Source organism: Equus przewalskii, chromosome 8 (assembly GCF_037783145.1).
Source record: "Equus przewalskii isolate Varuska chromosome 8, EquPr2, whole genome shotgun sequence".
Lineage (NCBI taxonomy): Eukaryota > Metazoa > Chordata > Mammalia > Perissodactyla > Equidae > Equus > Equus przewalskii.
This window is the reverse complement of record NC_091838.1, coordinates 5,423,330-5,447,839: the sequence shown is the minus strand read 5'-3', so window position 1 is coordinate 5,447,839 and position 24,510 is coordinate 5,423,330. Positions and strand designations below refer to the sequence as shown.

The window sequence follows — 24,510 nt, the reverse complement described above, 5'->3', positions numbered from 1 at the left end:
CCTGATGGAGCTGATAAAGGCTCCAACTACCTCCCATGCCAGAGGGTTCAGCTCATGATCACATTCCAGTGGAGATTACATGCCCCAGTCTGCCTGCGGTGGATGAAGGAGTCTACGCTTCCCCAGGGGTGATAATTTCACGGTAATTATGAGGAAGGGACAGTTCCCTACAAGAGGGGATGCGGGGAGGGCAAAAACAACAGGTGTTCACAAAAATGCATCTAGTAATTCCAGAGAAAAATGAATCTTGTTAAGAATAATAAAGATTTCACAGGAAAATATTTTCTCTAATGTGTGAATTTTCTTACACAATAACAATTGACATTATTTTTTCTTTTAAAGATTGGCAGCTGAGCTAACATTTGTTGCCAATCTTCTTTTCTTCTTCTTCTCCCCAAAGCGCCCCATATACAACATAGTTGTATTTCTAGATGTGAGTCCTTCTGATTGTGCTATGTGGGATGCTGCTTCAGTACAGCCTGATGAGTGTACCATGTTTGCGCCTAGGATCCAAACCAGTGAAACCCTGGGCCTCTGAAGTGGAGTGCGTGAACTTAACCACTCAGCCACAGGGCCAGCACCACAATTGACATTTTTTAAAGATACTTCATATAATTAGAAAAGTCATGTTTTGTTACTGCCATGTTTGATTATCTTATCATATTCGCAGCATATGCTAATATTAGATTTTATGGTAGGTTAAAATAGATGAAAGATAAATAATGAAATATTTGTTTCTTGATAGAGCTTTCAAAATGATGATATATTGATGTTTTGATAAATTTTGGATACTCAGAAATTTTATGAAGTTTGTTGAAGACATCATAAAATAGAAGATACAGTAGCGGAGACCTTGTAAATTTCCTAAATCTTATAATGATAATAATTTGATTAGTTACCTGCACTGGTCCCTTTCTCAAGAACTTCACATGTGTTAAGAAGTAAAAATTGTCGTAACAGTCTTACGAGAAAGTGCTATTCCTCTTTTACATATGAGGAAACTGAGGCACAGAGATAGTGAATACATTCCCTGGGATCCTACAGATAAGACGTCAGAGTCCTGAACCTGTATTCTGAGCTACCACTAACTGTACTACCTTTCTCTTGGAAAAAAACAGACTTCCAGGGGCTGGCCTGGTGGCATAGTGGTTGAGTTAGCGTGCTCCACTTTGGCAGCCTGGGGTTCTCAGGTCCGAGTCCTGGGCGCAGACCTGCACACCGCTCATCAGTCCATGCTGTGGCGGTGTCCCATATATAAAGTAGAGGAAGACTGGCATGGATGTTGGCTCAGGACCAATCTTTCTCACACACACACACAAAATTTCCAATATAAGTTCGATTGACTAAATATCAAAAATTTTAAGCTGAAATTTAGGCAAACAGGAAAAGATATTACTATTTATTTTACTCCAAAACATATATTCTTTGATGCTCAATATGTTATTTATTAATATTTATAATTATCAGAAATAGTGATATTGGTTGTAGTAGTATGGCCGCGGTGGGAGTATTAAGAGTAGTTGTGATAGTAGTAGTAATAGAAATAATGGTACTGGTAGTGTGAATAGTAGCAGCAGTGACAATTCGTAAACATGGATCAGGCTGATGTTGCATTGAGTACTTTATGTACATCAAGATGTAAGAACTCAACCTTGTTTAATTAGCAGATGCCTATGATGATTTTCACTGGGCTCTCTCACCTCCCTGGGAGGGGGTGTCAAACCATGTGGACTCTGCCCCTGGTTTTCTCTCATCATTGCACAAACTAGTCAGTTTTTGGTCAGTTGATGGGTGGGCATATTCTGAGAGAGGGAAGCCAGATACGGCACTGGCAAGTGCTTCTGCCACATTTGGCCAAAGGATGGTCAAAAGTCCGGCTGAATACCAGAGAGGGGAAGAGGATTCCAACTCCTATTGGTAACTGCTGAAAAGTCAGGGTGAAAGAGTCATGGTTGTAGGGAGAAAAATAATTACAACGATTTTTGCTCTCTAGCACACCATGTCTTTAAGGTCTAAAGATGCTCAAAATGGTGATCTGATCTTTATGTGGCTGTTTAAATTTGTTAGAATTACATAAAATTACAATTTCTTCTCTGTAGTCACACAAGCTACATTTTCAGTGCTCAATGGCTACACATGGCTAGTGGCTACTTTACTGGACAGAATGAAGTATAGAGCTTTCCTATCATCTGAGAAATTTCCACTGAAGAGTTCTAGATAACACAATCTAAGCGTGAGTGATATGTGTCTCTTCTGAGCCAAGGCTTTTAAGAAGTGGTTTGCTCCCTGCATAGTCATCTGCTGATTGAACACATTTAACGGAGCCAGGCTGACGCCAGAATTGCCTAGCTAAGCCCAGCCCAAATGCAAACCTGAATGAACTTAATGGATGGTTGTTATCTTAAGCCATGGAGTTTCGGGGTTGTTTGTTATGCAGCAAAAAGTATTCACGTGACTGACCCTAATTTCAGTAGAGGTTGGGAAATACAGTCTAGCTGTGTGATCCAAGAGAGAAAGGAAATGAATTTTTGGTGAACAATTTTTAGTCTACTGTCTTATAGTAGGCACTAGACAGTAATGTTATTCATGGTAATTTTTTATCAACCGTTCCCACAAATATGCTATAACTTAGACGTTACTATCTACTTTTTACGAATGAGGAAAGTGTGACTCAGAAGCTTTAATTCATTGAAAACTGTTAACTTATTTTGTAAAGATTTTGCAGTTAGCCAAAGGCAGACCCAGCTTTAAATTCAGGCTCTAAGTGCTTCCACTTTCCACACCCCGCATCTATGCTTTACGCTTTACTTATATTTTATTGTTTTGTTTCCCACATAAAAGTAAATTTTGGAAAATAAAACCCCTAAAATAGACTCATATACTTACCATGCAGAGAAAATTGTGGTTAACGTTTTGATTTGTTCCCTTATAACAACTGCTCTAAGTACGTGTATTTATCTCACATAGTTCCATCACACAGCAAGCAAAGTTTTGTGCCCTCTTGTTTTTACCTTTAAGACTAGCTAATAATATATTTATCACATAGTAAAACACTTACTAGTAAAAGACTGCCATGAATTCTCTTCTATTTGTCATTGCCTTAACTTTGACCCAATATAATGCTTAACAGTTTGTTATTATATGTGTCTCTGCCATAAATATTCATCTCTATTTAGAGTAGTCATTGATTATTGACTGCTTCCTATAAGACAAGCCTATGCGATAAACATCCCCTATATATTATTTCCATTGATCTTGATAACAACCCTACACAGAAGGAATTAAGATTCTTATTCTTATAAAAGAAAGTCTCTGAAGCTCAGAGTGGTTTTATGGCGGGTGTAAGCTCACGGTGCTAGTGTGCGGTTTGGGCCTGTGGGTGCTCAGGTAGATCACATTCTTCCCCTGCTCTGCTCTCTCGAAACACAGAGGGGCAAACTCCTGCAGCTGCATCTCCCAGGCTCCTGGCTGGCTTTGGTCTCTGTTGCCAAGGAGAGGCAGGAGTGAGAATTTGAGTGGCAGAGTAGCATGGAAGGGAAGGGTAGGTAGAGGATGAGTGTCCTTTTCTATCAGCTGCCTCAGCCAGCAACCCCAGCAACAGCTGTCTCTCCCATGGGGCCTCTTCTGCCCTGCCGGATTACCCTAAAGTCGCCTTCTGCTCCCCCTCCAAGCTAACACTGGTCGCACCTTCCTGTTAAATGCTGGTTTGTTTCAACATCCTTTGTTTAACGCCTCACCTGTTCATCATCTGTACAAGCATTCAAATCCCTTTATCCTAAAAGTCAGGTGATCTTTGCTTCCTGCTTGGAGCCTACATTTCTGAATATTTTCTTTAATATTTATTCTTAGAAGTGACATTTATAGACCAAAACTTCTGTAAAAATTTAAGGCTTGGATGATATTATTTAAGTATTTGTGGGAGGAAATTATTATCAAATAGCTGGCTTCCTATGGATCCAGAAATTTTACAGTAAACTTATTTTAAAATTTAAAATTTTTGTTTTAAAAATTTCTTGGTCACTGTGGGCTGGCCATGTTAAGAAGCTGATAAATTATGCCTCCCAGAGAGACCGAGGACTATAGGAAACTTTCTGCAAATCACAAAATCTCCTGAGAATTACCGTATATTGAAGAAAGTAACCAATATGCTATAGCCTTTTGGTCAACACTGTTATTTTCTATTTCTCTAGGTCTACTGTGTATTCAATATTCCTGAACTCTTTCTTTGTTAAACTCCAGTTATCTCAAAAATTTAAGAATTATTTTCCAAAATTCTTGTCATTCCCAGTTACTCTAAATTGAGATAAATTGAGTTTTATTCAGCTCTGAGATGAGCAATTTATTAGATACAATGTTCTTGTAGGGTAAGAATTCTAGAAGAAGCTGTATATTTGCAGTTCCCATATTTTAGCATCTAGTTTTTCTGTAAGTTTTTTATCTGTATGTGGACTGCATTATAAATGTTCTCCTCTTTTCAGCCAGTTACTAATATTATCATACAACTATATTGCTTCCTTCCCTCTCATCTTTCTTCATCAGTACATCTCATACAGAGATTTCATTCCCAGGATAAGAGAATTCCAGACAGGTTTATTGTATCGTTTTAAGGTAAAATGAAACTCCACTTTACCTCATAGCTTGTTAGCGATTTTGAAAAGATCTCTTTTTCCACATAAATAAATGGGCAAGAGAATGATATTGCCATGTCTTAGGATTCCTATCATGTTAAAATACCAAGGTAATTTTACTTTTCCTTTTATATTTGGTGCTGAATCATTGAATAGCCCTTATTATCTTTCCAGTCTTTTGAAATAGAAAATTTTTTATTAATATAATTTTTATAATGGAAGAAATGTTTTCCATGATAGCAATTTTTATGTTTTTATTCAGACATTTTGTTTGGAACCAATTTTATACAGGTTCCTCCAATTTCACTTGAAGTCTTGTTTGATCAGGCCACCAAGTCTTTTGACAAAAATTGCCCTTTCTTCCTTTTGTGTGTTGAATTCCATCCATATCTAGCGCTTAACACAAAGAGATAAAATATGCTTTTGATCATATCAATGTAGCGAGTTTTATATACATGTCTATCTTTTCCAAAGTCAAATCTCTCAACTGGAGAGAAGAAATGAAACTCCAATTTGACTTCAACTTCTGCTGTTTTTAACCAAGTGTTTCTTTTGTTCATCCGTCTATTCATTCATCTATCTGTTCATTCATGCATGAATGAATGAATGCATTTATTAATTCATTAATGCACTAATTTAGTCACTCAATTTTTAAAAACTTGTACGTATCAAATTCTTGCTATGTGAAAGGCTCCATAATTTGGTTTTGCTTTCTAGCTTTCTTGTTTTTTGCAGAATTTTTCATTCACATATCAATCAGCAAGTTTATAACTCATTATAGTGGGTAAGCGTAATTTAAAAAATTACAAATATTTCATAACTTAAGAAAATAAAATGTTGATAGTTGATTTTATTTCTCCATTCGTAAATGGCCAGTTATTTTTTGAATAACATAATTTTAAAAGAGTTGGTGATGTTTAGAGAACTAGAGTCTGGAAATAGTTTAGCATACATCACATGGGATCATGAGACTGAATTCACTGGCTAAGACTTCTATATCCATATAACAGTAAAAATGGTAAAAGTGTACAACCAAAGCATTCTCCTTAGTATACACACCACACATCCCCCACAAACAGAGTTACATAGAAATACATATCCAAAAGTTAACAAAAGAGGCTAGTTCTTGGGAAATATGTAGTAATTAGTATTCATTAGTGTAGGTATAGGAAGAGAACTTAATAGTTGTTTAATAGCCAGGGAAGTTAATTATAGAATATAAAATAATCACAGTGATATTATAAATCTATTTTTTAACTACCAAATATAAAATGTAATACATAGACATCCTAGTAATAACATTTTGCTTAGAGGAGCTTAGGGATTAGTTAGATATTGACAAGCATGACCATCACAGGATTGATGAACTCTGTATTACAGTAAATACACGCTGACAAAGATAAAGAGAAAAATAAAATTTGTAGCGAAATGTGTTCTCATAATAAATATATGATCTATTTTAAGCCACCAAGTCGTAATAAATTTTGTTTTCTTCCATGTTAGCTTGTTTAACCTGATAGCAATAATTGGTTTTTATGTCGTTTCTTCAATTTTATTTCTTGTAACTCTGAGTTTCAGCAGTTCTCCAATATGTGTATTGATTTTGAAGCTTTGCCAGTGCTTTTGGCTTTTGTTACTATGCAAAGAAGTACATGTTAACCTTTCAGATTATTGATCATTTGAAGAAAGGAAGGGAGAAATGTTTTTATTTAGTGCTAATGTAAAGATTATCATAACACCTTTGTGACATTTGTTCACATTTTAAAGATGATATCAAAACTTCAGGCAAAATCATCAAAATTTTAGATATATTATGTTCCTATAAATATATTTTCCTCCATATCTCTATTACTGATGAATTTGCAAGATGTATTCATTTTTAGCAGCTTCTATAGAGAATGAACTCTCTGAGTTCTTCAAACATTCATATTGTAAATGCCATTCAATTGAATCAAATCAATACTTTATTGAGCACAAATAATTCCAGGTTCTATGCTTAGAGATAGCAAGGCAATCCCACCTAAATATACATAGTCCTTGCCTTTACAGACCTTAGTAATAATCTATCACTATATATCTGTATGTTTGTGCCTCTGTGCTTAAAATGAAAAGAAAAATCTTTTACAAAAGCATTGTCCCAAGAGTGTAAACGCAAGACAAATTAAACAGATATATGACAGGAAAAGATGTTAAGACTAGAAAAATTTGGGAATTATGTCAATTAAAACTCTGGTTGAAAACAATTGAAAGCTGTTGCAGATTTGCTTCTGGAAAATAGGAAAACTGGGTTAATGCATGGAAAACCAGAGCAGCAATGGCTGATTCTTACTGGGACCATAAATTACAAAGTAGAAGCCATCAACAATCATGTCAGATATCATTTCCATCACATGATCTCTTGTAGCTACATTTTTTTCTGCATGTCTGCTTCATTTTCGTTCTCTGCAGTATGCCTTTCCCCTTCTTACAGCTGGCTCTGTCAGAGCACTAGTGCTGCAGTGTGGGCTCAACCACTCTCCCCAACCACCCCTCAAGCACTAGTCTTTCCTAGGGCTTGTCACGGTCTGTTATGATTAGGAGTTCACAGGGTTGAGAGGAAGGATGTGAAGAGGAGGCAGGGAGTACTTGGAGGCTGGCCAGTCAACCTGCATTAGTTATCTTCTTTCTAGGGCTCCTCAACTACATCAATATAATCAATAAAGTGTTTATTAATATTATCTTCATGTTATAGAATTATAAACTGATGTTTACACAAAAGAAATGAGTTTCAAAAGCTATGCCATTAGTAAGTGGCATAGCCAAGATAATCTGACTCCACTATTAACCACTATGTTCTTCCAGCTTCCTAGAAATAGGGGCAAAAAATACACAGTAGAGCTTTATTTTGGAGATAAAATCCTGGACAGTGAGGGTGAGGGAGAAGGAAAGCAATGAGGGTTTGAGGAAAGCACAAGGTGCTGAGTTGGAGCCGGGGCCACTTCTTCACAATGAGCCACAAAGGAAACTTAGCAGATGGCTCAACAGGTGCAATTTTATAAGTCTCTGGACAAATGCCACAAAGCATCTCTGCCTTGGAACACTTCAAGGGAAACATAACTTATTTTCTCCACTCTTTCCCATTTAAGTTTTGGTACTTTCTCAGGTGGGCCTGTCCAGAGAAGTTCTGCTGTCATAGTGACTGAGGCAAAATGAGGAGCTTGGAGTTCAGGATCAGGCAAAATCAATAAAACCAGAGGAGATACCTAAGATATACCCAATATAGTCATTGAAAAGTATAATAGAGAGCCAGCCCTGATGGCCTAGTGGTTAAATTCAGCTTGCTCTGCTTTGTTGGCCCAGATTTGGTTCCTGGGCTTGGAACCACACCATTCATCTGGCAGTAGCTGTGCTGTGGTGGTGTCTCACAAAGAAGAACTAGAAGGACCTACAACCAAAATATACAACTATGCCCTGTGGCTTTAGGGAGGGAAACAAAAAGAGGAAGATTGGCAACAGCTGTTAGCTCAGGGTGAATCTTTCCCAGCAAAAACAAAAAAAAAAGTATATTAGAGGAGGTACAAGAAAAGTCAACTCAGGTTTTACTTCCTACAACTTCTTTAGAAAGTAATTAGAAGAAATAATACGCATCCCTATGAAGCTGACAAAAGTCCACAAGGAGACCTGTGTATGGAGAGTCAACATAACATTGTGCATGGTAGCACAGATTTTGAGTCATTTTATGGGGACAAAACTAGGTAAAACGGTTATTCAAACATGGTTCATGCAGCAAACATGAACAATTAATTGGATTTAATTGTAGATTCATGGAGGAAGCCTAAAAATATAGTGTTAAGTGAAACATAGTGTTAAGTGAAATATAGTTAAGTGAATATAGTGTTAAGTGAAACTTGAACAAGGAGAATAAATCATGTAAGCCACAGAATTCTAACATTAAAAAATACAGAAGCACAAAGAAAACTAAAAGAACTAAATTCTAAGTACTAACAAGCCATTTCTAGTAGACTATCACAGCAGCTTTCATCCCTTCTAGCACAGGAGGATTACAAAGATAAATCTAACATCAACGGGAAACTAGGTGGATATTTAACAGTCATGTGTTGATCTGTGTAATGGGTTGAAATCCTGAAGGATTCAAGCCACAGAATCTGTCTGCTACAATCTTCCCAACTTTTCTCACCAAATATCATTGCATGCCCAAAATTAGTACACCTATTGCTGCAGACAGGGCTTGAGATCTGAGGAAGAGTGCCCTTGAAGCATTCAGGGCTTCTCTACAGTCTAAGACAGAGGAATCACTGGAGGCCAAAGATATGGCAGAAGAACGAGCATCTCCATGGCACACTGTGTTCTCATGAAATACAAGAAAGCGGATGTCAAAAATTGAAGTAAAATGAGAGGGCTAAGAGAAAGTCTCCCCAAGGCATTCTTGGCTTGCACTGAATACTGTGTAGCTGTCCTGTGAAGACTTGTGGCAAAGTAGCAAAACGGATAGACATGGCTTAAGGAGGAAAAAACAAAGAGTGGGAATAGAGAGCAAGGATAACTCTCCAGCAAGGGGAAAGCTGGCAGATAACATATAAAACAGAGATCTCTTACAGTTCAGAAAGCTTTTACATTATTTATGAAGCAATATAATATCACTTGAAGGTACACCTGATCAAGTCTCTGATTAAAAGGTAGAGCTTGGCAGATTGAATTTTTAAAAACACGAAAACCACATAGTTTTCTGGGGGGGTCATCCAAGATGGTGACCCCTGAGGAATAAAGTATTTGGATTCCACATTTAGCACTTCAACTTTTAAGAGTTTCACCCCAAGGACAGACCCCCAAAACATCTATCTCTGACAGACAATGAGGCTTACATCCACAAGAACCACAAGACTCTAGCACACAAAGCAGTTATTAATTGGAAATTCAACACTTGTTGCTTCTGCCCACCAGAGCTCAGCACACAGAGGCAAGAAAAATTGCCTGTCTCCCAGTCTTTCCATGAAAGGGGCAAATCTTAAGACTTTGAAAGCTGCTACTTGAGGGTCAGGCTTCTAATTTAGCATGCAGGTAGTGGATGGCTACATTCTCCCCACAAACCAGGGAAGCTGCCAGAAACCTCTCCACTTTCTCTCTTTAGTCTGCTCCAAGTCTCTAATATCATCCTGTAAGGAGACTGTACACGTCTTGTATTCCAGCTTTTGTGTCTGCTGTCCAACAGATATGCTACAGTATCACATGGCTCTGATAGCAAACAGAGCTTGCATTTATGACTCCCACAGGACTGTAGCAAACAAAGAATAAGTTCTTAATGGGCACAGCAGGCCTCCCTTGGAGCAATACACCCAGGCCCAGCACAGAGGAGCAGGAAAAAATGCCCATCTCCCAGTTTCTCCCTGGAAGGGGCTTAACTACATACTTTCCCAACTGATGCCTGAGGGTCTGGCTTCCAATCAGCCCACATCTAGGTGCAGAATTCAATCCTTTCCTTTGGGACACAGACAGATCTTGGCACACCATCAACTACTGGGAGTTACTAGGAACAAGGAAGCAGCTTGTACAATCACAGAGTTTTGAGAAACAAGCAGAAGATTGGGCTGGGCTGAGTAACAAGATTTATCTACATGATACCACTCTGTCAATATTGCGAGAGGTGGCTGTTTTATCTAACATGCAGAAACCAAAACAGAAAGTCAGGAAAAATGAAGAAATAGAATAATATGTTCCAAATGAGAGAACAAGATAAAACTCTAGAAACAGACATTACACAAATGAAGATAAAGTGATTTACCCAATATAGTTTAAAAAAATGGTTATAAAGATGTTCATTGAGGTCAGGAAAGAAATGCATGAACAAGGTGAGAATGTCAGCAAAGAGATGGAAAATATTAAAAAGTACCCATCATAAGTCACAGAGCTAAAGAATACAATAAATGACCCCAAAAATTAAGTAGGGGGGTTCAAGAACAGCCTAGATCAAGTGGAAGAAAAAAATCAATGACTAGAAGACAAGGCAGTGGAACTCATCCTATCAGAGAAGCAAGAAGAAAAAAGAATGAAAAAGATTGAAGATAATTTAAGGGACTTATAGGACACCATAAAGTGGACCAATATTCACATTCAGATAGTCTCAGAAGCAGAGAGAGAGAGAAAGGGGCAGAAAGCTTATTCAAAGAAATAATGGTTGAAAACTTCCCTAAGCTGGGGAAAGAAACAGACATCAAGATCCAGGAAGCCCATAGATATCAAAGAAGAAGAATCCAATGAGACACACACCAAGATGCCTCACAATTAATTTGTCAAAAGTTAAAGTCAAAGAGAAAATCTTAAGTGGTAGAAGAAAATCTCTGTACATACATTACATACAAAGGAATACCCAGTAGAACCTTCTGTAAATTTTTTGGCAGAAACTTTACAGGCGAGAAGGTAGTAGGTTGACGTAAAGTATCAAAAGAAAATAAACTTTCCAACCAAGAATACTTTATCTGGCAAAGTTGTCCTTCAGAATTGATGGTGAGTTAAAGAGTACATCAAACAAACAAAAACGGATTGAATTCATCCCCACTAGATTGGCCTTATAAGAAGTGTTAAAGGAAATTTTTAAAATGGAAATGAAAGAAGGATGCTAATTAGTAACTGGAAAACATATGAAAGTATAAATCGCACTGGAAATGCTAAATATATAAGTTCAGAACACTCCAATGTTGTAATGGTGGTGGGCAAATTACTTATAACTCTAGTATGAAGATCAAGAGACAAAAATCTTAAAAATAACTATAATTACTATAAAAACTAAATAATTTGTCTGTGTTTGAATTTAAGTTGTTATCCGCTTAAAATAGACTGCTCTAAATATAAGATATTTTATGTAAGCCTCACGGTAAGCACAAAGCAAAAACCTATAGTAGAGACACAAAAAACAGAGAGAAAGAAATCAAAGAATATCACCACAGGAAATCATCCAATTAGAATGCAAGAGAGTAAGAGAAGAAGAAAGGAACAAAGGAATTACAAAATGACCAGAAACCAATAAAAAATAGCAACATGAAGTCCATACCTATCAATAATTACTTTCAATGTAGATGGACTAAGTTCTCCAATTAGAAGACTTCAAATGGCTGATTGGATAAAAAACCAAGACCCAATTATATACTACCTACAAGAGATGAACTTCAGCTTTAAGGACACACATAGGCTGAAAATGAAGGGATGGTAAAAGATAGTCCAAGAAAATGGAAACCAAAAGAAAACAGGGTAGCTATACTTATATAGACAAAACAGACTTTAAACCAAAGATTTTAACAAGAGACAAAGAAGGTCATTATATAATGCTAAAGTGATCAATTCATCAGGAGACATAATAATTGTAAATATTTATGCAATCCACATAGTGGTACCTTAATATATAAAGTGAATTTTGAGAGATTTGAAGGAAGAAATAGACAGCAACACAATAATAGCTGGGGACTTCAACAGCCCAATTTCAACAATAGATAAATCACTAGACAGAAATCCAATAAGGAAAATTTGGACTTGAACTACACATTAGAACAGATGGAATTCACAGATACTTACAAAACATTCCATCCAACAGGAGTAGAATACACAATCTTCTTAAACACACATGGAACAATCTCCAGGATAGATCATATGTTAGGTCACAAAACAGATATTAATAAATAAAAGAAAATTGAAATTATATCAACCATCTTTTCTGACAACAAGGATATGAAACTAAAAGTCAATTACAAGAGTAAAACTAGAAAATTCACAAATATATGGAGATTAATCAATATGTTTCTGAGCAATTGAGTCATAGAAAATAAAAAAGAAATCTTGAGACAAATGAAAATAGAAATACTACATACTAATAGTTTTAGGATGAGGCAAAAGCAGTTCTAAGAGGAAAGTTTCTAGTGTTAAATGCCTGCTCAAGAAAAAGGAATGAACTCAAATAAAAAACCTAACTTTAGGGGGCTGTCCCCATGGCCGAGTGGTTAAGTTAGCACGCTCCGCTGCAGGCAGCCCAGTGTTTCGTTGGTTCGAATCCTGGGCGTGGACATGGCACTGCTCATCAGACCATGCTGAGGCAGTGTCCCGCATGCCACAACTAGAAGGACCCACAACGAAGAATATACAACTATGTACGGGGGGCTTTGGGGAGAAAAAGGAAAAAATAAAATCTTTAAAAAAAAAAACAAACACCTAACTTTATAACACAAGTAACAAGGGAAAGAAGATAAGACTAAGCCCAAAGTTAGCAGAAGGAAGAGAATAGCAAAGATCAGAGTGGAAATAAATGAAATAGAGACTAAAAAGACAATAGAAAAGATCAATGAAACTAAGAGCTGGTGTTTTGAAAATATAAACAAAATAGACAAACCTTTAGTACACATGTCAGAAAAAACAGAGAGGAATCAAATAAATAAAATTATAGAGAAAAGAGGAGTCATTACAACTGATATCACACAAACACAAACGATCACAAGAGATAACTAGGAACAACCATATGCCAACAAACCTGGAAGAAATTTATAATTTCCTAGAAACATGCAACCTACCAAGACTCAATCATGAAGAAATAGAAAATCTGAATAGACCAAATGCTAGTAAGGATACTGAATCAGTAAGCAAAAACCTCCCAACAAAGAAAAGTCCAAGATCAGATTCCTTCACTAGTGAATTCTACCAAACATTTAAAGAAGAATTAAGAAAAATCCTTCTCAAACTCTTTCAAAAAATAGAAGAGAAGGGAACACTTCCAAACTCATTTTACAATGCCAGCATTACTCTACTAATGAAGCCAGACAAGGACACCACAATAAAAGAAAATTATAGGCCTGTATCCCTGAGAAACATTGATGTAAATACTCTCAACAAAATACAGTCAAACTACACGTATTAAAACACATTAATCAACAGACATTAAAAGGATCTTAGATTACGATCTAGGGAGATTTATTCCAGTGATGCAAGGATGACTGAATATCCTCAAATCAAAAATGCAACACACCACGTTAAAAAAATAAGGGGTAAAAACCATATGATCATCTCAATAGATGCAGAAAAAGTGTCTGTAATTCAACATGCTTTCATGATAAAAATTCTCAACAAACTGGGTATAGAGGGAATGTACCTCAACATAAAAAAGCCATATATGACAAACCCATAGCTAACCTCATAGTCAATGGTGAAAGTTGAAAGCTTTTCCTCTAAGATTAGGAAAAAGCCATGGATGCCCACTGTCATCACTTATATTCAGCATAGTAGTGGAAAATCTAGCCAGAGAAATCAGGAAAGAAAAAGAAATAAAACACATCCAAACCAGAAAAGAAGTAAAATTATTTCCATTTGCAGATGACATGAAATTATAAATAGAAAAACCTAACAAGACTCCACCACAAGACTGTTAGAGCTAATAAAGGAATTCAGTAAAGTTGCAAGATACAAACCAATATAACAAATATCAGTTGTGTTTTTACACACAACTATTATTGACTTTCCTACACACGTTATTAAACTAGCAGAAAGTGAAATTAAGAACACAATCTCATTTACAATAGCATGGAAATGAATAAAATACAGGGCCAGCCCAGTAGTATAGCAGTAAAGTTCCTGCACTTCACTTCGGTGGCCTGGGGTCCGCAGGTTTGGATCCTGGACGTGGAACTAGCACCACTCATCAAGCCACACTGTGGGGGCATCCCACATAAAACAGAGGGAGATTGGCACAGATGTTAGCTCAGGGCCAATCTTCCTCCACACACACACACAAAAAGGAATAAAATACTTAGGAATAAATTTAGCCAAGGAGGTGGAAGATCTATACCCTGAAAACTACAAGACATTGATGAAAGAAATTAAAGACACACAAAAAATGGAAAGATATTCTGTTTCATGGATTGGAAGAATTAATATTGTTAAAATGACCATACCACCCAAAATGATCTATAGGTTCAACTTAATCCATATCAAAATTCCATTGCCATTTTTCACAGAAATAGAATAAACAATCCCAAAATTTGTATGTAACCATGAAAGACCTCAAATAGGAAAAGAAAACTTCAGAAAGAAGAACAAAGCTGGAGGCATTAGGCTTCCTGATTTCAAACTATATTACAAAGCTATAGCAACAAAACAGTATGGGATTGGCATAAAACTGACACACAGATCAATGAAACTAAATAGAGAACCCAGAAATAAACCCATGCATATATGGTCAATTAATTTTCAACAAAAGAGCCAAGAATATACCACGGGGAAAGGATAGTCTCTTTAGTAAATGATGTTGGGAAAATTGGACAGCAAAAAATTAAACTGGACCCCTCTCTTTCACCATACATAAACATCAACTCAAAATACATTAAAGACTTGAATATAAGACCTTAAACCTTTAAATTCCCAGAACAAAATATAAAAGGTTAACTCCTTGTCATCGTTCTTAGCAATGATTTCTTGGATTTGACACCAAAGGCAAAGGCAACAAAAGCAAAAATAAATAAGTGGGATTGCCTCAAACTAAAAAGCTTCTGCTCATCAAAGGAAATCATCAATGAAATGAAAAAGCAAGCTATGTAATAGGAGAAAATATTTGCAAACCATGTATCTGATATGGGGTTAATATCTAAAATATACAAGGAACTCATACAACTTAACAGCAAAAAACAAATAACCCAATTAAAAAATGGGCAAAGGACCTGAATAGACATTTTTCCAAAGAGGATATACAAATGGCCAACAGGTACACGAAAAGGTGCTCAACATCAGTAATCATTAGGAAACTCTAAGTCCAAATCACAATGAGATATCACCTGTTAAGATGGCTGTTTTCAAAAAGACAAGAGATAACAAATGCTGTGAGGATGTGGAGAAAAGGGAACCCTTTTACAGTGAGGGTGGGAATGTAAAATGGTGCAGCCACTATGGGAAACACAATGGAGGTTCTTCAAGAAATTAAAAATAGAACTACCATATGATCCAGCAATCCTAATTCTGGCTATATATCCAAAGGAAACTAAGTCATTATTTCAAAGAGATATCTATGCTCCCATGTTCCTTGAACCATTATTCACAAATGCCAAGTTATGGAAACAATCTAAGTGTCCATCAGTAGATGAGTGAATCAAGAACACATGGTATACAAATACAAAGGGATATTATCCAGCCTTAAAAAAGAAGTAAATTCTGTCATTTGCAAATACATGGATGGAACTGTAAGGCAATTTGTTAAGTGAAATAAGCCAGACAGGGAAAGACAAATACTGCATGGTATCACTTATATGTGGAATCTAAAATAATAGAAAAGAAAAAAGTCAGACTTATAGAAACAGAGAGTAGGACAGCGGTTGCCAGGGGCTGGGAGATGAAGGAAATAACTGGTAATAGGCTATAAACTTTCAATTATAAGATGATTAAGATCTGTGAGTCTAATGTATAACAAAGTGACTATACTCGATAACACTGTATTGTGTCATGGAAATTTGCTAAGAGAGTAGAACTTGAATATTCTCACCAAAAAAAAATAAAGGTAAACATACGAGATGATGGATATGTTAATTAACTTAATGGAGGGAATCCCTTCACAATGGGTATGTATATAAAATCACTACATTTTACACTTAAAATATCTTACAATTTTGTTTGTCAGATTCTTCCTCAATAAACCTGAAAAAAGAAAGAAAGAAAAAGTAAATGAGGCCAGTTCACGACATACTTGAAGATTTGAATGTCTGTCAAGGTTGAATGACTGAGAGTACATTGGTGTGCTCAAAGAAATTGAAAAAATTGAAAAATACATTTTAAATAAAAGGAAGATGATGGCTTTTTCTTGCAGATATTTGAATTTGATGTGCCTGCAGGGCATTTGCAGGAAGGTTTGAGCTAGTAATTTACTAGAGATATGGAGATAGACTTTGTGGGAAATATCAGATTCAAGAGTTGAATTGAAGAGAAAAAGAAAGCCTATGGAATGAATTTATGTAACTGCCTCACTCCTTCCTTACTGAGAGGGACACAGGAGAAGGCAATGAATAGCCTTGATCAGACATCTTTGTAAATGTGCTAAACTCTATTGCTAATGGAAATTTAACGGAGGACCCTTCTAAAAAATGCTTTTTGTTAGTACATATTTGAACCTGCCTAGATTGCCTGTTTTTAATAAAATTATGGAATCATGGGGCTTGCCCAGCTAAATAAAAGGAATTTGTTATACAGGCATTTCCTCTTTGAGAATATTAAACTGGGGAGCTCAAAATTGAACAAGATTCTTTGAGAACAATATTTCCCTACAGGCTGTTCAGAACTCTTCTGTTATTCTTAAAGCAATTTGGAAGATGTGTCTGCTGGATGCGGACTTCTACAGCAGGAAAATCTGCATCTGGATTTTTACATTAATGATATAGTTTGGTGTTGGGTCTGATCTCGGATTTCTGTGAATCGGCCTTGACAATCCAACCCTTTTGGTAAAACAATAACATATTTAGGTCCCTGGCATTTCCTTGAGTAGGAGAAAGAGTGATACAGACCTGAATGTATTGATGAAGTGGAAGAAGACCTAAGGATGAGCAGGTTTTGGGGGGGAAAAGAATTTTAAAGATTAAAATGTCAAATGTGTCAAATTCTGGAGTTCTTTCTGAGGAAGAAGACAGAGAAAAAGTTATTTCTTGACTATGCAATAAATTCCTTTAAGACAGTTCAGACTAGCTCTCAAGATGTTAAAGAAAGTGTGGTTAATAAGGATACAGATTCATCCTTGGAATAATAGAACATAAAGAAGATAATGTTCCCAAACTAGTAGTTTTAGTGAAAGTTAAACCTGGTAAAGGTATTCTGTATACTGATATTAAGTAACACAGATCATTTGCCAGCCAATATGCTTTACTTGGATTATCTCATTACATTGCTTTCACCAAACTTATACAGTAACTACTGTTATTAATCCATTTTCAAGGATGAAGGAATTGAGTTTCAAAAATTATGTAACTGCCCAAGATTATAAATATAGTATATTTTAGAAGTAGACTCAAAACCCAGAATTCTGCCGAAGTCCTCTGTACAAATCCTGATGCAATACACGCAGAACATCACTGAAATTGCATTCACGTGCTTTGGAATTAATAGCAAGGCAAGTGAAATCAGAAGATAGTTTGTAAACTGAGAAAGTAGGGAGATATAGTGCAAACAGCCTGTTAGGAGTTAGAAGTGAGAAAAATGAAAGCGCACATGATTTTTGATCAGAAAGGGAATTTCACTGCTCAAGTCATAGAATATTTTGAAAATTTTGAGTAATCACTAGGCTTGAGCTGATTATTTTGACTAATGACTAGATTGGGTTGATTACTGAGGAGGAATTAGTGCAAATTCATAAACCTTGCCTTAACTAGTTCATGTATTTAAGCGTCTGTTTATAGACACTTGAGAGGTACATCAACCAAGTACGGCTGACTGGAACAGTAAATGGGTGGGCATGGAAGTTTACATCCAGTTGTTTTAAATATTGTATAAAAAGAAAAGGAAAATAATGTTAAAATGAGTTTATCAGTTGGCTTCTCTATAGGTATGGATTTGGGGAATATTCTCTGGCACAACCGAACTACAAGTCACTACAAAAGAAAGACTCAGATGCATTAGGTTGGAGTTTGTCTTAGTCTGTTCAGGCTGTTCTAACAAATACCACAGACCACGTAGCTGACAAACAACAGAAACATTTCTCACAGTTCTGGAGGCTGGAAGTCCAGCATCACTTTTAGCACATTTTCTAATTTATATTGCCCTTAATACACACTAGTATTAATAATATTGTAGATAGTTTAATCAAAAATATTGTATCTAACTTCTCATTAATTTGTTGATGACTATTAATCAGAACTTTATTTTAAAATTATTGTTATACTATCGTGCCTGAATTCCAAACACAAAAAAGTGTTTATTTACTATAACTTTATCCTGTTATATTAGATTTTTCTGTACTATCTAACCCTTTCTCTTTTCTTTTCTTAAGGAGCTATTACCTTATCAGGAGCCATTAAGATGTCGATACACCTGCATTAACCTTGTTTTGACTCTTTCAAATAAGGTGGGTATTAGTACTAACTGCTTGACAACTGAAAAAACATTTTTTTTTAACTCAGTTGTTTGTTTAAAAAATGTAAGACAAGTAAAAGAAATCAATTGCAAAAGCTGAGAGCAGAATGTTAAAATATTACTTTCACAATGAGGCAAATGTAACAAACGAGTGCATTTATTTATTGTGCCTAGAATTCTCTGTATAATTGCACTGTATTTCCCATCTGCTATTTGCGTGTGCATGAATAAAAGTCTCGCCCTCACTCCACAGGCCCTCCTCTGTCCCATTAGACCTTGGGCTGAGTTATAATGGGAGATTAAGTTTTAACTGCAGACATAAAGCTGCCTCTCTATCGGAAGGTGTAGCTTTACGCACCCACAGTTTCACTGTGCAGCTTTCCCTATCCATTTATGCTCCAATTTCCTTTTTTCTAGAATTCTCCAGGTGCTTGAATGTGATTGTTTGAATAAGGTATGTTTGGTCAGTGAGGCATGTAATGCATTTATAAATTACATAGTCAAGATTTTGCATAGAAGAACTCTAGGCTTTATTTATAGTACTCTAAAAAATCATACTTTTTGTCAGAAGATCAGGATTAAACTACAAAATAGAAGAAACGGCATTGAAACTAGTTGAAAACGGTAGATCTTTGTGTTCCGTTCTCTTTATAATTTGTCTCTGATAATAGAAGCTCACCCGAAGCCTGATTCCTTATGTTCTCTGTGCCACTGAGAAAAACATATGAAGTCACTAAAGAAATTTTCCTACTGGGTGAGTGGAGGGTATAAATAATAACAAATACGGTTTTAAGTATATCATGCTATTTCATTTAATTCTTATAACAACCCAATAGGATAAGTACTAGTATTGTCTCTCATTTTATAGACAAAAGAAGTGATGTTCAACAGGTTTAAAGAACTTGACAGAAGATGCTTATCTAGTAAGTGGCAATCTAGACACAAACTCACGCAGTTGTTCTCTGCAGCTCTCTCACTTAACCAGCGGGGGTGATGCTACATTTCCGGTAGAGGGAATGACACTATCTATGACATTTTAGAGCCTACTGTTGCCAGCCACTTTTAATATATCATCTTCCTTAATCTTTACAATAATCCATGAGTGGGTCACTTGTCTACAAATAAAGTCCTCGAGAGGTTAACTAGCCACATCACTGCAAACAGGCAGAACTCCCATTGAAGTCTCAATCTTCCACTCCAGAGAGGAGCCGGTTCATGCCTTTCAGAAGTGGTGGAAAACCCTTGGATATGTGTGTACTTGACAGGCAGGGGAGATCTCTTTGGGAAATGTGGTCTAAAGAAGGCGGAAATGCAAAACTCCACAGGAAACTGTTTTCAGTTATGCCCACCTGTTCTAGATCTGTTGACTTTTGAAAAATCCAGAAATAGCTATATTGCACATTACACTCCAGTGTGCAGAAATACCTTTCCTTGTCTGCTAAGCATGGGTGGGTCAGGGAAAAGTTCTTGAGAATAGATTGATTTTATGTTAAGGCATCTCAGATAAATTGATGGTGAGTTTGAGAAAGGATTTTCCTTGCTTCAGGGTTCCAGAAAGCTTATTTTACCCTGGAGAGTGTATGTGGTGATTACAGAGTAAGGTTTGCAATAAGGAACAAAATTATATTTAAAATAAACAACCACAGCAATGTGAATAGAAAGGTCTGCATTACAGGTCCTGCTGTGTGTGAAGGGAGGGAGCACTTTGCTTCTCTGAACCTCACTTTTCTCATCTATAATATGGGGTAATAACATTACATGGGGGTAATGAACTTCTGGTCTCTAAGGGAACTGTCAGCTCTAATAATCCATAAAAGCATGGAAGCAGGTGGAACAAAGCATATTATTTTAGAAGAAAACACTGTATATGAAATTAGACATAAGAATCGTGTTAATAGTTATATCTGTTAAATCATGTCAGCAAAACTCCTTCAATTGATGCTCACGCTTGCTAAGAACCAATGGTGGAAAGTGTTCAGAAAAGACCAGAAAAATCCTAGTCTTAACTTGGAAATATTTATCTGGAAAATAACCTATCTTCCATGCAATCAGAAGACTTCAGCATGAAAAATACATTAAAAGAAAAGTCTCTGTAATATAAGATGCTACCTTGTACAACCAATCCAAGGCATGCCTTCCACATTTATTCTTCCACAGGCACGATTTCTATGATTTTATATTTTATAAGCATATACAGTCATCAGCATAGAGAGGCCATTCTGCTACAACACTTGTTTAAAAAAAGGCAATTCCATTCCGTGCAATTGATATATTAGTGAACAATTTGAATATAATGGAAGTTTCATGTTTGCTTATGCATAATTTCTTTCTCGAAAAACACAAAACACGCACAAGCACAGACCACAAACATCCACCAGCCACCTTGGTCTTGGTTCACTTTGTGTGTTATTCAACTAGGATGTGTTTTGCTATTTTCTTGCATTTGTGAGAGGATAGGTATATAGATATCATTCAACTTTCCAAACATGAATAATTCTTCTTTCCCAAAACACTAACCGGTGAATGAGAAAGAAAATCTTTAGGTATTGAGGAGAAGATTGAAATAATAAAGCCTTTTGGAAGAAACTATTTGCTATCTCTTTAGCTGTGAAGAAATCTACATGGTAGAAAAGCACAAACAATGACACAAAAATGAAAGAACGACTTCAAGTGCTGTGAAGTCATGACAACAGGGACTTGAGAAATTTTTAAAAAATAGGAAGACTTATCGAGCATATGGATTGAAGAACAAACAACAAAGATTCAGAAACAACCTGTCACACAAACAAAAATAAAGCACTATTTCCACGTGTGTATCTGTGCGTGAAGACCTTATTGCCAAACCTTGTAGAAGTGGCTCATTTTAGTGCTTTAGTGGCTGATTTAGTGATTTCCAACTTTGCCATCATTTCTGAAGTCTTCAGCTGTTGGGACACCAGTGCATATGAGAAATCGGAGGGGAAAAAAATCTCCAGCCGTGGTACAAAACATATTTGAAGTAGAAGGATATACATTAGATCAACTTTTCAATTTTGATCAAAGAGGCATCTATTAGAAATGCATCTCTGGGGGCCAGCCGGTGGCGCAGCGGTTAAGTGCGCAGCTTCCTCTTCAGCAGCCCGGGGTTCACAGTTCAGATCCCGGGTGCAGACATGGCACCGCTTGGCAAGCCATGCTGTGGTAGGCACCCCACATATAAAATAGAGGAAGATGGGCATGGATGTTAGCTCAGGGCCAGTCTTCCTCAGCAAAAACAAGAGGAGGATTGGCAGATGTTAGCTCAGGGCTAGTCCTTCTCAAAAATAAAAAAAAAAAGAAAAAGAAAAATGCATCTCTCAAAGCATCCGCATCTCAAAGGAAGCAAAACGTGTCTCAGGATTAAGAATGAGATAGATTTGTTACTGTGATGTTTGGTGCCAATGTGGAGAGGAAGACCAGCCGCACCCATCCACCTTCCACGTTGGGTGTTACAACTTTACATCCAATTTCAGATAATGCTTCCTCCAACACTTCACAAGCTGCCTGATGCTGACACACTTTCTAGAAGCAAGTGTCAGGTCTTTTTCAAGATAAACTGACATTTATTGTAGTATATATGCATTTCGTAACCATTTAAAACATACGTAAAACTGTGCTACATTTTTATTAGGTTTCTATCTTTTTTAGAAGTGTGTTACTGAGCAAATCTTTGAGTGTTGTTCCCATATTTCCATAGTCCCTGTGGTTTTTATTGTGCAATTTTGCTTAGTGAGGCAATTTTAAAAATGCATATATCATGTTATAACAGAACTGTATATTCAATCAAGGGTAAAATGGCCTAGCTGTTCTTTTGTTGTCTTCTTTCTACTTCTCCTCCTTTTACTTTACGTTCTTTTTTCTTTCTTAATTGTAAAATTAATATGCTTGTTTAAAAATCTCTTTTTAATACCGAAGAATTGTGTAAAATTTAAAAAGAAAGAAAAATTAAAAAGAAAGACCATCACTGCGATCCCTCCACCCCTTAGCATTTTCAGATCTTTAGATTGTTATAACAAAATTAGATTAAGTGATAAAAATCAAAAGGCATTAACCCAGGTTAACCCAGGTTTAACTCCATTGTTCATATACAAATGATATCTGTTGTAGTATCATACGCAGCTAAAGAAATAGGGCAGTATATCTATTCACCTCATTTTGCCGGTGGCCATATAAACAATTAGTCTAAATCCACAGATAACAGATTCAGCTATATCACATGCAGACAAACTGAGAGGGAGTCTGCAATGTTATTTAAACCAGTGTTTCTGGAAATGTGCTCTTGGAACAACAGCATCAACCTTGCCTGAGAATGAGAGAAATGCTAATTGTCTGGCCACACCCCAAATTTACTGATTGAAAAATCTCTGCCAGTGGGGCCCAGCAATCTGTGTTTTAACAAGACTTCCATGTGAGTCTGATACATGCTTATGCTCATGTGAATTCAATCATCTCAAAGGCAAGCTAGGAATGGGAACTCTGAGATCAGATTACCTGGATTCAAAATCTAGATTTTAGTACTTTCTAGTAAACATATAACATTGTCCAAGTTACTTTAAATGCTATATGTCTCTTTCTTCAACTGCTTGAGGATTACATAAAATAAGTGGTACCAATAGAATACATTTAACAAAGCCTAGTATGTGGCAAGTACTCAATAAATGTAACATAGCATTTTAATCCCATTCTAAGCATCTTCTCTTATGAGCATTTAATAGGCGAAACAAAGAAATGCTCATTTTATATGATTATGATCTTAATCATAATTAATACTATTTGACATATATGATATTGAATAATAAAATAGAGTTCACGGTTTGAGAATATGAAAGGAATGTAAGAAACCTTACCATGTCTCACGAGTCGGGTTCTCCGGGAAGGACACTGAGATGGACTCTAAGACTCATCAGCGCTCATGGAAAGTGGAGGCAGGAAGAAGGATCTGGCAGTAGGAGCAGTTCCAACTTCATGCGGAAGCTTGGGCTAAAACAACCCATTACAGTTGTCCTTTGTTGGGCTGAAATGGTCTGACAGATGTCTACCCTCCTCCACCGTCATTTGATGTGGGCTACCCTCTGAAGGACAGGACCTTCGGTGAGGAAGTTCTGTGGAGCTGAAGCCATCCTTGAAGGTGCTGCCAGCTGAAGCTTGTCTGCCAAAGCATCTCTCACAGCTGAGACAACAAACTTTCTTAAAGGGGCAGCAAGTACTTTTTAGAAAGGGGATGTGGAGAGGGCATCACCATGGCCACCACGACTTCCCTTTTTGGTGTGCTAATGCTTTGTTAGGTAGGAAAAAGGGTGCAAATAAGGGTGGCTCTAATAAAAATAAGTAAAATGTATCATAATTTCCATGGGGGGAAAGGGAATGTAAAGTGACCAATAACAATAAAATATGTTTTTCCAAATAAATCATAAGTGTGTCGAAAGAAGCAGAATTTCTATAATTGCAAAGCAAAGGGACTATGATCCTTTCTGCAAGAGAGAGGGAGCTTAGATTTAAGGAAATGCATGATGTTGTTTATTCTGCTGGACTCTAGAGTGGATTTACCCTGGTGAAAACTATCTGTATGATGAGTTGATATTGGAGGTGTACCCTTAGCATAAGTAGAATCCTCCTCCACAAAAAATTGAATTAAATCTTGTAGTAAAGATTTATACCATCTTTTTCTATACAAAGAAAATAAAGTATTTCTCAGACATGACATTTTGCTTATATAAAGGGAAGGAGATCAGGATAATATTTCACTAGATAAGGAACAGTATAAAATACAGAAAAAGATAAAATTTCCTCACAA

The 24,510-nt window shown here is 36.4% G+C and overlaps 1 long non-coding RNA gene across 3 annotated transcripts in view; it reads right to left on the bottom strand.

Annotated features, from left to right (window-relative positions):
- The window catches only part of LOC139084999 (uncharacterized), a 426,452-nt gene extending 402,582 nt beyond the window's left edge, over nt 1-23,870 (bottom strand). For all 3 annotated transcript variants that reach the window (XR_011542937.1, XR_011542938.1, XR_011542939.1), the window contains exon 1: nt 23,564-23,870. This is a non-coding gene — a long non-coding RNA (uncharacterized lncRNA). The remainder of the gene's footprint in view (nt 1-23,563) is intronic.
- Nucleotides 23,871-24,510: the final 640 nt, after the last annotated feature.